This window comes from Caretta caretta, chromosome 16, assembly GCF_965140235.1.
Source record: "Caretta caretta isolate rCarCar2 chromosome 16, rCarCar1.hap1, whole genome shotgun sequence".
Lineage (NCBI taxonomy): Eukaryota > Metazoa > Chordata > Testudines > Cheloniidae > Caretta > Caretta caretta.
Genome location: NC_134221.1, coordinates 5,949,618 through 5,966,690, shown reverse-complemented (window position 1 = coordinate 5,966,690; position 17,073 = coordinate 5,949,618).

Below are 17,073 nucleotides of genomic sequence, written 5' to 3'. Positions count from 1 at the left end.
CTTTTGAGGAGTCCATTCGGTAGAACCTCTAGTGTCCAATAGCGTCCCTCCCTCCCCAGCCCACTGGCTCAAGGTCCAGGGTAGCCAAAAGGATCCCATGTGTAATATGGGGAGTGGGTTAACCTTCAATACCTTTGCCTCCAGGGACTGTTGGTGTGCAATTTTGACAACAATTTCTCCCATTAACAAGTCTGGTTTACAGTACTGGAAACATATTGCATCCATTCATATTGATAAGTGTCAAACAATGATCTCTTTCTTTTTTTTAACAAATGCATCAAACCCTTAATATTTCCCAATATGACCCAGAACATTTTGTGTTCCAAAGTAGCTAGTGCAAGTATCTGCATTTCAGTGCATCCCATAGCTATGGCTGTGTAGTTTCCTATTTCTAATATTTTTTTTTTCTTATGGATAAGCCATGTGGTAGTATTAAGCCATTACTAAAGATTCCATCAGCCTTTTAGGTTACCCAGACCAATTTGGACCAAGTCTACATTGGCATGTACTTGTTTTTGTATCAGGCTGTCCTGTAGCTGGGACAGAAAGCTTAATTTATTTTTAAGTTCCTGCAGGTCTTCAGTATTTTTTTTTTTTAAACACACAACAGTGCTAGCAACAAGACAAAACACAAGACAAAACATAGAACACAGAACACAATTTCTATTGTGACAGTAGATTCATGGTATTGGGTTGCTTTTCAGCTGGCATCAGCTTTTCCTGATTTTCTGAAAGACAAAAAGAACATGTTTCTACCCCTTTTGGGGTGGCAGATTATTGCTTAAAATATTTCTTTTACAAATACCCTGGCTGATTGCAGGCAAAACAGAGAAATTGCCCCCATATTTTCCTGTTTTTGTTCTATAGGCAGGCCAGGTTTCAATGGCTTTTATCTTTTAAGGGTTATGGGGAAATTATCCCACTGTTTAGTCATTAAATCCCTGAGTTTTCCTTCTTATACAGCAGACCAAGTTTATAATGTTTTTCCTGCTGTGTTAAGCTTTAAGTTTTATTTACAGGTAATAACTGAGAAGCATCATTACCATACGACCTTAAAGGATTTTTCCAAAAATCATACACACTATACGTTGTTACAGGGATACTTATTATCATTAAATTTATTAAAATTATCTTGTTATCCCATGCCTTTTATTTAGACAATTTGTTTGCTGACCAGGTATGTCCTTTATCTGCAGCTCCTTTGTGCTGCTAGTTCTTTCCTTCCTTTATCATTTAGGTAATTTGCATTTTCACAGAAACTTCCTGCTTTTGGATTTAAAGCCATCAGCAGCTCAGAGACTCTATCTTAAAAGGGACACAATCAACTTTCACTTTTAACTTCTGCTTCCAAAACACACAGCAATCTGAAAAAGAAAACCCAACCTATTGTGGCTCCCTTTGGAGCCCTAATAGCATTTTAATTAAGTAGCATGGTATGTTTGCATTTCTTTTGCCCCTTCTACAATATACCCTGCACATGTTCTGGGGCAAATGCACATTCCTTCCATAGTTTAACTTCTATAACATTATCCAGATCCATTTTTACATAAGGTGTCACTATTTCTTTTTTTGCTTACAGAGTTTTCATGTACCTTTATCAAAGTGACAGTCTGATTACTCAGAGCCATTTTAAGACTCAGTGTTTCTAACATTGCTTCTTTTTGTTTTGTGCACCTCACCCCTGCTGTTGCTTCAGAGGGGCACTGTCTTTTTTTAATTTTTTTTTTACTACAACTCTTATCTGCTATTTTGTTACAAAAACAAACAAACAAAAATCAAACAAACAAAAAGAATCCAGAAATTTTTTTTTATATATTCTCCTGATTTTGACTGCCCTGCTGCAGCCACAACTTAAAAACATTTTAAATTTTTTAAAGCATTGAGTTACCTTTTAAGGGTAAATGCCAAATCCCAAAGCCAAACAACACTAATTACCTGTGTCTAGCAAAAAGGTCTGTCAGTTTTGCAACTTTGAATTAAAGAGTCAAATGGATTTTTAGTAGCATTATTTAAAACAAAAACAAAACTAACTGGTCCTTAGAACTTTACATATTTACACACACACAGATACATACACGTTTTCTTTTCCTTAACATCCCTTCCACACTGCTCTGTTTTTTTACATCTTACATTCCCTTTATACATTTGAGGCAGTTAAGTTCCAATAGAACCCTCTTATGTTCTTTTATCAAATTTGACTAAATTGTCCAGTCAAATGATTTTAATCAGATAGTTTATTTTTGCCTGGCTAATTTACAGACATTCCTTTGGAAAAGGGCCCATTTTTCTTTCAGAATGGCTGCAAAGAAACCAAGAATGCTCTTTCTCTAACACTTTTCCTTTTTAACATTTTCGGTTAAAAGTTGTTTGGGTGAAATACAAAGTTTAACTGCTTAATTCCCTCCAGCCTCTGCAGAGTTAACTTTTTTTTTTTTTTACTCTCTTTTCTCTTTGTAATTATGCCTGGGGGTGCCGTACATAGGACCTTCTCCCCCTTTACCTGCCTCCCTCCAGCCTCTGCAGAGTTAACTTTTTCACTCTTTTTGTATTCCTGGAGTGCCTCTTTCACTATTTTCAGCTGGCTTTGGGTATTTGTAGCCAGCAACTTCCAATTGTCTGCTCCCTTTTCCATTTGTGCCTTTTCCTCTTTACATGAAGACAAGCGGAGGGAAGAATCCTTACATGCCTCCCACAACAACCAAATTGCTGCTGCATCTCTTTTGGCAGCACTAGAAGGTTTGTATATGAGGATATACTGAGCCAATCTATCCTCTAGGTCCGAAATAGTGCAGACATCAGCTAGGGCTTGTTTAGTCCAAGGATTGTGCCCACATTTTTGAAGGATTTGTTTAAAAGGAGTAATTTCGTTAACAAAAGGTGAGGTTGGAGTTCCTTCTGACTCCATTCCTCCCTCTGGTACTGGCTTACCCTGTTTTCTTTTAAACATCTTAACATGGATATTTCAATCTTTGTCACTGCTGGTATTACTTAGCAAGTGGCACAGCCTAGATTCTGAAATCATAGCTTAATCTATGCGTTTTTCCCCTGCTACCTTCCCGGAGGCCAGCAGGTTCCCCTGCTACCTTCCCAGAGGCCAGCAGGTCCAGTTAACCTATGTCAAGGTTCCTCCCCCACTCTGAACTCTAGGGTACAGATGTGGGGACCTGCATGAAAAACCTCCTAAGCTTATCTTTACCAGCTTAGGTCAAAACTTCCCCAAGGTACAAAATATTACACCCGTTATCCTTGGAATGGCCGCTACCACCACCAAACAATTACTGGTTACTGGGGAAGAGCTGTTTGGACGCGTCTGTCCCCCCAAAATACTTCCCAAAACCTTGCACCCCACTTCCTGGACAAGGTTTGGTAAAAAGCCTCACCAATTTGCCTAGGTGACTACAGACCCAGACCCTTGGATCTTAAGAACAATGAACAATCCTCCCAACACTTGCACCCCCCCTTTCCTGGGAAATGTTGGATAAAAAGCCTCACCAATTTGCATAGGTGACCACAGACCCAAACCCTTGGATCTGAGAACAATGAAAAAGCATTCAGTTTTTACAAGAAGACTTTTAATAAAAAATAGAAGTAAATAGAAATAAAGAAATCCCCCCTGTGAAATCAGGATGGTAGATATCTTACAGGGTAATTAGATTCAAAAACATAGAGAACCCCTCTAGGCAAAAGCTTAAGTTACAAAAAAGATACACAGACAGAAATAGTTATTCTATTCAGCACAATGCTTTTCTCAGCCATTTAAAGAAATCATAATCTAACACATACCTAGCTAGATTACTTACTAAAAGTTCTAAGACTCCATTCCTGGTCTGTCCCTGGCAAAGAGCAGCACACAGACAGACACAGACCCTTTGTCCCTCTCCCTCCTCCCAGCTTTTGAAAGTATCTTGTCTCCTCATTGGTCATTTTGGTCAGGTGCCAGCGAGGTTACCTTTAGCTTCTTAACCCTTTACAGGTGAGAGGAGCTTTCCCCTGGCCAGGAGGGATTTCAAAGGGGTTTACCCTTCCCTTTATATTTATGACACGCCCCCCAAATCTCAGCTAGGGTGAAACACTGGCTGGGATTTCTTCCTGGAGCTCTAGGAAAACAGAGTTAATAAGACACATGCATCTCTAAATATACTACCAAGTACATAAAGACTAACAATATTTTCCACACCTCAAGGACGATTTTAACCAGTTGATTCTGGGAAACTTTCACGGGAGAGTGCATCAGCCACTTTGTCAGAAGCTCCTGAGATGTGTTGGACGTCGAAATCAAAATCTTGGAGAGCTAAACTCCACCGAAGAAGTTTTTTGTTAGTTTCCTTGACGGTGTGAAGCCACTTCAGTGCAACATGGTCGGTTTGCAGGTGGAAACGCCGTCCCCAAACATATGGGCGTAGCTTTTCCAGAGCGTAGCCAATGGCGTAACATTCTTTTTCAGTGACTGACCAGTTGCTTTCCCTCTCAGACAGTTTTTTGCTGAGAAACACTGTGTCAATGGAGTGGTATGCCCGTTCAGTCAGTCCTGGGGTGGCTGAGAACGTTGGCGCGTAGCTAGTGCACAGCTCCTGGATCTGCTGTCGCTGCATACGCCCAAGGGTCATGGAGAGGTTCACCTCTTCCACACCACCAGCACATTTCCCTTCGTAGTAAACACCTTCAGGCCACTCAGCGTCGTCTCCTCCCTGGGCTGTAAACTGACAAACCTTTAATTCTCTGGAATAAAAGGGCTTTAGAGAATTAATATGGTACACCTTAGGCTTCCGGTTGGAGGTGGGGAATGCTATGAGATAATTAACAGCTCCCAGGCGCTCCTGGACCGTGAATGGCCCTTCCCACGATGCTTCCATTTTATGGGCCTGGAGCGCCCTTAAGACCATGACCTGGTCTCCTACTTTGAAGGAACGCTCTCCTGTTTATCATACCAGGCTTTTTGCTCTTTTTGAGCATCCTGTAAGTTTTCTCTAGCAAGGGCTAAAGAGGTTCGGAGGGTGTTTTGTAGGTTGGTTACAAAGTCCAGAATGTTAGTTCCTGGAGAAGGTGTAAATCCCTCCCATTGCTGCTTCACCAACTGCAATGGCCCCTTAACCTCACGGCCATATACAAGTTCAAATGGGGAAAACCCTAAACTGGGATGTGGTACAGCTCTGTAGGCAAAGAGCAACTGCTGCAACACTAGGTCCCAATCATTGGAGTGCTCATTTACAAATTTACGTATCATGGCCCCCAAAGTTCCATTAAACTTCTCCACCATGCCATTTGTTTGATGGTGGTAAGGAGTGGCAACCAAGTGATTTACCCCATGAGCTTCCCAAAGGTTTTTCATAGTTCCTGCCAGGAAATTAGTCCCTGCATCTGTGAGGATGTCGGAGGGCCAACCTACCCTGGCAAAAATGTCTGCTAGTGCCTGGCACACACTTTTAGCCCTGGTGTTGCTTAGAGCTACTGCTTCCGGCCATCGGGTGGCAAAATCCATGAAAGTCAGTATGTACTGCTTTCCTCTGGGTGTCTTTTTCGGAAAAGGACCCAGAATATCCACAGCTACTCGCTGAAATGGAACTTCAATGATGGGGAGTGGCTGGAGAGGGGCTTTGACCTGGTCTTGGGGTTTTCCCACTCTTTGGCACACCTCACAAGACTGGACATAGGTAGAAACATCCTTGCCCATTCCCTCCCAGTGGAATGACCCCCCCAAACGGTCTTTGGTCCTGTTCACCCCAGCATGGCCACTAGGGTGATCATGGGCTAAGCTCAAGAGCTTGGCCCGGTATTTAGTTGGAACTACCAACTGTCTCTGAGGATGCCAGTCTTCCTGGTGTCCACCAGAAAGTTTCCTTGTATAAAAGTCCTCTTTCTACAACAAACCTGGATCGATTAGAAGAGCTGAGAGGCGGTGGGTTGCTCCGTGCCGCCGTCCAAGCTCTCTGGAGGCTTTCATCTGCTTCCTGTTCGGTCTGGAACTGTTCCCTTGATGCTGGAGACATCAGTTCCTCATGGGATTGTGGACCTAGGCTTGGTCCCTCTGGAAGCGATATAGGGGATGGAGCTGTTTCTGTTGACTGTGAACCGCTCTCCGCTGGTGCACTATGTTGGGATTCAGGCTCCGGCTGAGCCTCTTGGGTCGGGTTATCGGCTGCTGCCAGTTCAGGTTTGGTGGGGCCCTCTGTTGTTGAGGTTGCAAGTACTGGATTCAGTGCTGACACGGGGTCTGGTGTTGGTTGTTCGGCTGGTTCCGGTTCTGGGACTGGTTCCGTCTGGGTCTCTGGGACTGGATCCACTACTGCTGTTGCAGACATTGGCCTGGGGTCCAGGTCCATCACCTCTGACTGGGTCCTGATAGAAGTTTCCGGAACAGAGCTAGGCCTCACGGCTTGTTTAGCCTGGCTGCGGGTGACCATTCCCACCCTCTTGGCCTGCTTCACATGATTGGCCAAGTCTTCCCCCAACAGCATGGGGATGGGATAATCATCATAGACTGCAAAAGTCCACATTCCTGACCAGCCCTTGTACTGGACAGGCAACTTGGCTGTAGGCAAATTGAAAGAGTTGGACTTGAAGGGTTGAATCGTCACTTGGATCTCTGGGTTGATTAAATTGGGGTCCACTAAGGAAGCATGGATAGCTGACACTTGTGCTCCGGTGTCCCTCCACGCGGTGACCTTCTTCCCGCCCACACTCACAGTTTCCCTCCGCTCCAAGGGTATCTGGGAGGTATCTGGGCCTGTGGACCTCTGGTGTGATTCCGGTGCAATGAACTGTAATCTGTTGGGGTTCTTGGGGCAGTTGGCCTTTACATGCCCCAGCTCGTTACATTTAAAACATCGTCCAGCTGACGGGTCACTGGGGCGAGGAGGGCTGCTGGAGAACGGGGTGGTGGGACGATAAGGGGTCTGGAGGGCTCTTTGGGAGGTAGGTGGGGCTTTGGGCGGCCCCCGGTAATAGGGTGTGGTCTGGGGTGGTCCCTTCTGGTCTCCGCTCCAACTGCGACCAGTTTTCTTCTTCTCTGCCACCTCCACCCATCTGGCTCCAATCTCTCCTGCCTCAATTACAGTTTTGGGTTTCCCATCTAGGATGTATCTTTCTATTTCCTCAGGAACACCCTCTAAGAATTGTTCCATTTGCATTAGGAAGGGCAAATTTACTGGAGATTCAACACTTGCTCCTGATATCCAGGCATCCCAATGTTTCACAATGTGGTAGGCATGTCGGGTAAATGACATGTCTGGTTTCCACCTTAGGGCTCTGAACCTCCGACGAGACTGCTCGGGTGTTATCCCCATTCTGACTCTCGCCTTGGATTTAAACAGTTCATACTTGTTCATGTGTTCTTTAGGCATTTCAGCTGCCACCTCAGCTAAGGGTCCACTGAGCTGCAGCCTCAGCTCTACCATGTATTGGTCAGTAGAGATGTTGTACCCAAGGCAGGCCCTTTCAAAGTTTTCTAAGAAGGCCTCAGTATCATCACCTGCCTTGTAGGTGGGGAACTTTCTGGGATGGGAAGTGGTACCTGGAGAAGGACTGCTAGGGTTTGTTGGTATATTCTGCTGGGCCTTTATCCTCTCCACCTCCTCCACATGCTTCCTTTCTTTTTCCTTCTCCTCCTCCACATGCTTCCTCTCTTTTTCCTTCTCCTCCTCCACATGCTTCCTCTCTTTTTCCTTCTCCTCCTCCACATGCTTCCTTGCCTCCATTTCCCTCTTGTGGGCAGCCTCCTGTACCTCCTTCTCCAGCCGCATGAGTTCTATCTGTCTTTCATGTTCCCTTTGTCTTTCCTCAGCCTGAAATTTGGCTAATTCCAGCTGTAGTTGAGCTGAGGATTTGGTCATTCTAACCTCTCTGTTTTTAACTAACTTTACACCTGAGGTTTAGAAATAAACAAACAAAACTTGGCTGTAAAATTTTGCTGTGCTGCAATAGAATACCTATTCTCTGATAAGAAAAGGAGTACTTGTGGCACCTTAGAGACTAACCAATTTATTTGAGCGTGAGCTGTAGCTCACGAAAGCTCATGCTCAAATAAATTGGTTAGTCTCTAAGGTGCCACAAGTACTCCTTTTCTTTTTGCGAATACAGACTAACACGGCTGTTCCTCTGAAACCTATTCTCTGATAGTGATTGTCAGCCTACAGAAAAAGACAATTCCCTTGTCTCTGCTCTGGGCCCAAATTAAAGCAAAAAACCTCCAACTACTTGGAAACCTGCTTACCCAGCCCAAAGAAAAAGCAAATGAGTAGAACACACACCCCCTATTTACTTTTAGGAAGAAAAGAAAAAAAAACCTCTGGATTGGAAGATTTCCCTGCAGGAGTTAAGTACCCTGCCTCCAGGCAAAAAAAACCTGCAATTCACAAGATAATCCCCTTTTGTCTCTGCTTGGCCACAAAGCAGAGAGAAACCAAGCTGCTTTCAGTTTCAAAGCTGCTTTCTGGACTTTCTTTCCAAAGAAAAAAAAATTTTCCTTTTTAAAATCTGTATTTCTAGTTCAAAAAATCTCAACTGGATCTCAAATGATTTCAGGTTAATCCCACCACTGTGCCACCATGTCAAGGTTCCTCCCCCACTCTGAACTCTAGGGTACAGATGTGGGGACCTGCATGAAAAAACCTCCTAAGCTTATCTTTACCAGCTTAGGTCAAAACTTCCCCAAGGTACAAAATATTACACCCGTTATCCTTGGAATGGCCGCTACCACCACCAAACAATTACTGGTTACTGGGGAAGAGCTGTTTGGACGCGTCTGTCCCCCCAAAATACTTCCCAAAACCTTGCACCCCACTTCCTGGACAAGGTTTGGTAAAAAGCCTCACCAATTTGCCTAGGTGACTACAGACCCAGACCCTTGGATCTTAAGAACAATGAACAATCCTCCCAACACTTGCACCCCCCCTTTCCTGGGAAATGTTGGATAAAAAGCCTCACCAATTTGCATAGGTGACCACAGACCCAAACCCTTGGATCTGAGAACAATGAAAAAGCATTCAGTTTTTACAAGAAGACTTTTAATAAAAAATAGAAGTAAATAGAAATAAAGAAATCCCCCCTGTGAAATCAGGATGGTAGATATCTTACAGGGTAATTAGATTCAAAAACATAGAGAACCCCTCTAGGCAAAAGCTTAAGTTACAAAAAAGATACACAGACAGAAATAGTTATTCTATTCAGCACAATGCTTTTCTCAGCCATTTAAAGAAATCATAATCTAACACATACCTAGCTAGATTACTTACTAAAAGTTCTAAGACTCCATTCCTGGTCTGTCCCTGGCAAAGAGCAGCACACAGACAGACACAGACCCTTTGTCCCTCTCCCTCCTCCCAGCTTTTGAAAGTATCTTGTCTCCTCATTGGTCATTTTGGTCAGGTGCCAGCGAGGTTACCTTTAGCTTCTTAACCCTTTACAGGTGAGAGGAGCTTTCCCCTGGCCAGGAGGGATTTCAAAGGGGTTTACCCTTCCCTTTATATTTATGACAACCTATTTCTCCCTGCTACCTTCTCGGAGGCCAGCAGGTCTGGTTAACCTATTTCTCCCTGCTACCTTCTCGGAGGCCAGCAGGTCGGTTAACCTGTTCTTCCCTGCTACCTTCTCGGAGGCCAGCAGGTCCCCTGCTACCTTCTCAGAGGCCAGCAGGTCCAGTTAACCTATTTCTCCCTGCTACCTTCTCGGAGGCCAGCAGGTCTAGTTTAATCTGTTTTCCCTGCTACCTTCTCGGAGGCCAGCAGGTCCTCTGCTACCTTCTCGGAGGCCAGCAGGTCTGGTTTAATCTGTTTTCCCTGCTACCTTCTCGGAGGCCAGCAGGTCCCCTGCTACCTTCTCGGAGGCCAGCAGGTCTGGTTTAATCTGTTTTTCCTGCTACCTTCTCGGAGGCCAGCAGGTCACCTGCTACCTTCTCGGAGGCCAGCAGGTCTGGTTTAATCTGTTTTCCCTGCTACCTTCTCGGAGGCCAGCAGGTCCCCTGCTACCTTCTCGGAGGCCAGCAGGTCTGGTTTAATCTGTTTTTCCTGCTACCTTCTCGGAGGCCAGCAGGTCCCCTGCTACCTTCTCGGAGGCCAGCAGGTCTGGTTTAATCTGTTTTTCCTGCTACCTTCTCGGAGGCCAGCAGGTCTGGTTTAACCTAATAGAAATGCCTAGCTCACTAGAGCTGGCGCTGTGCACACCAATATTTACAATAACTGAGGTTTTTTACCAATATTCCCCCTTTCGCAATTCTCCACCAAAATGTTGTACCAATAAAATAAAAACCAGCAGGATCTTATTAAAGGGAAAAAGGCAAAATACCACATTTACTGTGAACACAGAAAGAATCATAGTAAGCAGTTAGTTATAGTTATAACATTCCATTCAATCTCAAATTTATTCTCACATTCATTCATACAAACATACACACACACACACACACACACACAGGTTCTGCAAGGTTGTTATCATAGTTACCAGCCTTAGAGTTGCTCATGCCAAGCCACTGGCCAGGTGGCCTGGACATGAGGAGGGAGCAGGGCCTTGTCAGATGCTCATCTGATGCTCCTGGAAGTTGGTTTGCAGAATCAGACCCCAAAGTTCTCACCTTTTAGAGTCTATTTTTATAGGAATTTCTTCCTATGGCAGTCTATGGGAATTGCTTCATCATGCTGTTGCTGAATCACTCAGCAGATAGCACATTCCTGACGGCTCCAAGATGTTATCTTGTTCTTTGGTTCTCCCATTCTTGAGGCTGTTGGGTGGATTCCAGTCTGCCCTCCGGGGGGTCCTCTGGTTATTTCCACTTGACGCCTTCTTCAGCCGATGGACACTGGATTCTTAGGCTGGCACCTCCCTGATCATTCAGTTATTATCCACACCAAGCATCCATCCACATACATCCTCTATCTCTATTTTAATCACAATTGTTAATACAACAAAAGGGCGGGGAGTCTCTGGGTGCTGTTTCTGTTGTTAGAGTATTGCTTTGAGTCTCTCTCTCTGTGAATTGCTTTGAGAACAGACTCTGTCTTAGAATGTACTAACACAATTAGCAGCTTGCAAGTTTCACACATAGAGGGAGAGAAACAGTACCAAAAACTAAGAGACCTCTTAATTAGTAATACCCTGGAATTTAAACTATGGGGAATCAAACTCATTTGTGATTTTAATACAGAACTTCTTTAATATGATCCAACACTGCCACAGAGGGGGGGGGCTTCAGGGCGGAGGGTGGGTGCAAGGTGGAAGTTTCACCTAGGGCACAAAACATCCTTGCACCGTCCCTGGGAGGAGCTTCATCGCTGCCCTAAATGCCAGAGGCGTAATGGGAACATGATGATGATGATTTTATAGACCTCTATCATATCCCCTCTTAGTCGTCTCTTTTCCAAGCTGAAAAGTCCCAGTCTTATTAATGTCTCCTCACATAGAAGCTGTTCCCTACCCTTCATCATTTTTATTGCCCTTTTCTGTACCTTTTTTAGGCTGCCACATACGAAACCTTCTCTAAAGTTTACCAAGATGGGACATAGGCCTCTTAATAGGTTCATCACTTGTAGATTGTACAGAAACCTTTAGATTCCAGGATCCAGTATAAAACTCCTCAGCTGAGGATATTAAACAAAAAATAAAGAAAATTGTAGAAGACACAAGCCATAGCTTTTTGACTGCATGAAGGTCAGAGATAAGGCTGTGGCTTCTGATGCTTATCGGAAGAAACAGCCCCCAGCTTACACCACCTCCTTCTCCGTTCCTGATGTGGTTTAAAAAAAATAAAAATCTAAAGCTGCGACCTTCTCCACATCTTTCTACTACGCTAAATGTTCCTGGGAGAAACAGGCACTGCAGTGCGTATCTCAGTGTGATAACATTTGAAATACTCTCCGTGCATAAATCAATACAGATATCTTTGATTTTATGGGTCACATTCTCTACAGTCCAGTTCACACACCCATGGCTGCTCTGGCCAAGGGTATCCATGACGTAACTTGGGCGATTGCTTCTCTCTCAGGCAGTGCTCGGTAGTTCCATACACGGCAACTTGTACAGTTGAGTGCACTCCGGATTTTGGGTTATGGACTTGCACCAGCTCAATAGCAAATTGCTTGCTCCAAGTTAGATAGTATATGTCCCTTTCTCTTCCAGCAGCCTGTTGAGCATCTGGTTTTGGGTCTGGGAAAAGCAAATTGGGCCCACTTCATTTGTTCCTTCAGGCTGTTGGTGTCCAGGTTCTCCTAGATCTCTGAAGAGCCTTTCCTCAGTTGCTGAGTAATTTAAAATAAGAAATATACATAATACATCATCATACTTTTTTATAATGTGCTTTTAAAACCTTTTTCCTATGTGTGTCAAGGGGTCTATTCAGCTCATGGTTTGTTTGTTTTGTTTTATTTAAGCCTACGTTCTTACATACAATCTACCTGTGATTTGTCTCTGTTCAACCTTCCATGTGAACCTCTTGGGGTCTTCCGGTCAGGAGCTGGAGTTTAAAACAAAACTTGGGTCAGCGGTTTAGCCTTCTTCTCTCCCTCTGCACTGTTCTTGTGATCACATTCATCATCTGTTATCCCTGTTGTCCCATGACACAGTTCCACTATCTCAAATGCTGTGTCAGAGGCCAGGTTGTTTCTTCAGTTTCCACATCACTCATGAAGAGATGTTATATGGGCATTTTGACAGGGGGTGGTGCTGAGCTCTGATTCAAGGGACCTTTAGGTGCTCCCATCTTTAACCAATGAGCCTGTTTGAATGATGCATCCTCTGTTATTTGACAGTTGTGCATTACTGTTTCTGCCAATAGTTTCAAGACAATGCTTCAAAAGTCCATTGGTTTCCCTCCTTACATAAGGAAGAACCCCTTTCTGGGTTATAGTAGACTTGGGACAGTTGTCAATAGGGAAGGAGGTAGGACTGCACACTTAGATTTGTATTATTTTTATGTTGGTATGTTACAGTGTGTCAGAAACAAACGGCATGCGGCCTGTTCCTTTGACAAGGGCCCCATGCGCTTGTGTGTGTGGTATTGATATGATGGTAGGGTATTTGGGCCCATCTTTAAAAAAGGGTAGAAGGAGGATCCTGGGAACTACAGGCCAGTCAGCCTCACCTCAGTCCCTGGAAAAATCATGGAGCAGGTCCTCAAGGAATCAATTCTGAAACACTTAGAGGAAAGAAAAGTGATCAGGAACAGTCAGCATGGATTCACCAAGGGCAAGTCATGCCTGACTAATCTAATTGCCTTCTATGACGAGATAACTGGCTCTGTGGATGAGGGGAAAGCAGTGGACATGTTGTTCCTTGACTTTAGCAAAACTTTTGACATGGTCTCCCATAGTATTCTTGCCGCTTTCCCCTCATCCACAGAACCATGCAACTCCTCCCTTTTCTTCAAATCTCCTCTTAAATCATACCCTCTTCCATTTCAGCTGTGCCTTTTAATTTCCCCCTAGTCCCTCTGCATTAAGGCTTTAGTCATCAAAATGCCTCTGTTTTCAGTAATTTCTCAGGTCTCTCCTCTACCCTCTTGTATTATTTAACGCTGTAAAGTATCTGGGGTTACAGCTTGTGTAAAAGTAAAATGTCATAAGAACAGAACAAATAATTATTTAGGGCCCCTGGAATGTGGTGATCAACAAAAAAAACCTTGCAAATGCTGTTCCAAAATATCACCGTGCACATAATCCACCCACTGGTTTTGTTAATGTCATTTATTTACTAGTTCTGATAATCCATTCAAAAAGTGATAAGCAAGATAATGTCTCCTGAAACTGGGCAGAGTTTCAGTATGACACACGCTTGCCCATGCATCCGAGAGTGCTAAAGGAGTTGGCAGATGTGATTGCAGAGCCATTGGCCATTATCTTTGAAAACTCATGGCGATTGGGGGAAGTCCCGGATGACTGGAAAAAGGCTAATGTAGTGCCCATCTTTAAAAAAGGGTAGAAGGAGGATCCTGGGAACTACAGGCCAGTCAGCCTCACCTCAGTCCCTGGAAAAATCATGGAGCAGTTCCTCAAGGAATCAATTCTGAAGCACTTAGAGGAGAGGAAAGTGATCAGGAACAGTCAGCATGGATCCACCAAGGGCAAGTCATGCCTGACTAATCTAATTGCCTTCTATGACAAGATAACTGGCTCTGTGGATGAGGGGAAAGCGGCAAGAATACTATGGGAGACCGTGTCAAAAGTTTTGCTAAAGTCAAGGAACAACACGTCCACTGCTTTCCCCTCATCCACAGAGCACAGTACTCCAGTCATGTGAGTTATCCCACCAAGTCTCTGTTATTCCAATCACATCATAATTCCTTGACTGTGCCAGGACTTCCAGTTCTCCCTGCTTGTTTCCCAGGCTTCGTGCATTTGTGTATAGGCACTTGAGATAACTCGCTGATCGTCCCTCTTTCTCAGTATGAGACAGGAGCCCTGCCCTCTCGCGCGCTCCTGCTCGTGCTTCCTCCCGGTATCCCACTTCCCCACTTACCTCAGGGAGACCAAAGCCCTGAGGTAAGTGGGGAAGTGGGATACCGGGAGTTTTGGTTGAACTCTTGCAAGCTAATGAACCATGTTAAACATCCAAATGTGGCTTCTCTGAATAACTGACTAAATCTCATGGTACCAATGTACTCCCAGGCCTTAAACCTTCCCAGAGTTTTATTAGGGTTGGATTTGGTGTTCTCAACCATGGATGTTAGAGGTGGAGTTATCCCGCTCTCTATCATTGCTCTAATAAAAGGGGTGTGTGTGGGGGGGATGATATATTGTTCTTGGCCTAGAATTTTCCTTTATCCAGGGAATCCTGTGGAATTTGATTGTAGCACAATGTGCCTGTTCTGTTTCTGTTCAGTGTTTATTATGGCTTGGAGTGATCCAGTGTAGCACATTTCTGATTTGGCTTGCCTGGTAATACATTTTTACTGTTTGGTAGAGCCAGTCCCTCCCTTTTCCAAAGTCTTGTAGGGTGGCCGGTTTGAGTCTTGACTTCTCGTGTCCCCAGATGAATTGATTTATCATGGGTTGCCAAAGTTCAGGAATTTTCCAAGGGATGATGATCAGTAGCATTTGGAAGGGAAAATTGATCTGAGGTAAGATATTAGTTTTGACTAACCCAGTTTGACCTAGCCATGATATTTCATAGTTTTGACCAACTTTCTAAATCTGTGTTAATTTTCTTGTCCAGAGGAATGGAATTAATACAATAAAGATTCTGTCATTTTAAAATAGATGTACTCCCAGGGATTTTAGCACTATGGGCACCCATTTTGATTTGGCTTGGGTTTTTTGTTTGTTTGGAGGTCAGATTCTATGCCAACACCCGGATGTTCACATTTGTCATAGCTTATTTTAAAACTTGAAACTTGACCAAATTTCAAGATTTCCGCTTCCAATTCCAGTAGTTGTGCCAGGAGGCTTTGGCACAAATGCCATGATGTCACCTGCTTATAAGGCTAGTTTGTGCTCCTTGTTTCCTCCTTTTATTCCATTTATATTTGGGTTTTTTCTGATCATCTGTGCAAGCCACTCCATTACTGTAGCAAGGAGATGAGGTAATAGGAGGCCTGCTTGAGATGTGTTCCCCAAAAAGGGGAATCATTCAGCTAGGTGCCAATTCTTGTGGCATTTAGATTTGAGTATAGAATGAATATCCAATTTTGAAATTTGGGGCATAAGCCGAATGCCTCTATGGGTGCCTTTTAAAAACTGCCAGTTCATGCTAAGCTGCGTCTAATGATAACAGTGGGTGGGGTTTTTGTTTGTTTTTAGCTAAAAGCCAATCAGATCAAGAACTCTGGGAACAGTGTCAGTGAGCACCCTGTCTGACACACATGCTGTTTGATCTCTGTTAATGTGGCTTGGCAGTATTTTCCCACCAGTGTTTTTACTGAAGCACAGATTTTGGCATTTTGATTTAGCAAAGAGATGGGCCTGTATGATGAGAAGTTGGATACATCTTTAGCAGGTTTGGGGATTACTGCAGTCTGTGCTTCTCTCTAGGCATCAGGGGCCTCTTTCTCTTGCAGAGATCATTAAAGACCTCTGACAGGGGCTGCACCAGTTCTGCTGTGGCAAATCTGTAGAATTCTGGGGAGGAAACCCAGCCAGGTCTGGGGATTTACCATTTTTAAAGCATTTAAATACCTCCATAATTCCCCTGGGCTTAATGGCCTCCGCCAGGAGTATGTATTGATGTATTTTAGGTAGCTTTGCATTAATTAGATTATATCAATATTTACGATCTGCCGAAGGCACATGATAGGCTCTTCTGGGGCTGAAATTTTCCATTCCCATCCTCAGTTATTGGGGCTTGTTTTGTTTTACCGGTTAGTAAAATTTGATCAAAAATCCTTCAGCCTTTTTTTTTGCCTTTTTTTTCAAGTTTTCCATGGGTGAAAAATTAATTGTGTGCATAAAGGTGCATAAAACAAAGCTATAGGCTAGACAGGATCAAAGGGTTGAAGGCTGCAGGCTGGCACCACTGCAGGGGCAGAGTCAAGGTGGTTTAGGTGAGTCTGAGTTGTAACAAACTCAGCAACCGCATTCAACATTAAAGACTCTGCTCACTGTATGGTGTTGCTGAGTATATTTTCGTAGAGTTTGGGTTGGTGGTGATTGTACTTGTGCGGTCTTAAAGATGTTGGGCTTTTTTATGTAGCAATATGTAGATATTTTCCGCTAATGTTCATACTGTTTCCTGGTCCATTTACAAACACTTACAGGCTTTAAATATAAAGCTACAATGTTGGGGGGTTGGTTGGTTGGTTTGTATTTCTGGCCTCATGTTCCCCAGCAGAGATCTGAGCCTGTATCACAAATTGTTTTCAGATTTATTGGTCTTAGATACAGTGTGATCTGTTACAGGCACTCCTAAAACTTTCACATCGGATTTAATTATTTATTACCAGTGTTTGCCCCAGGAATTGAAATGGGGGGGGGGTTGAATTTATGGGGGGGGAGTGATCAGGGCCTATGAGGGGTGAGACCGTGAGGGTGAAGGTGGGCTATATGGCACCATAGTAAAAACTGAAAAATTTATGTTTCATGACCATTTTATTAGATTTAACTCATGTTTTAAAATCATCACACAAATTAAAGTTGTACTCCCAAGCCTTCTATGAAG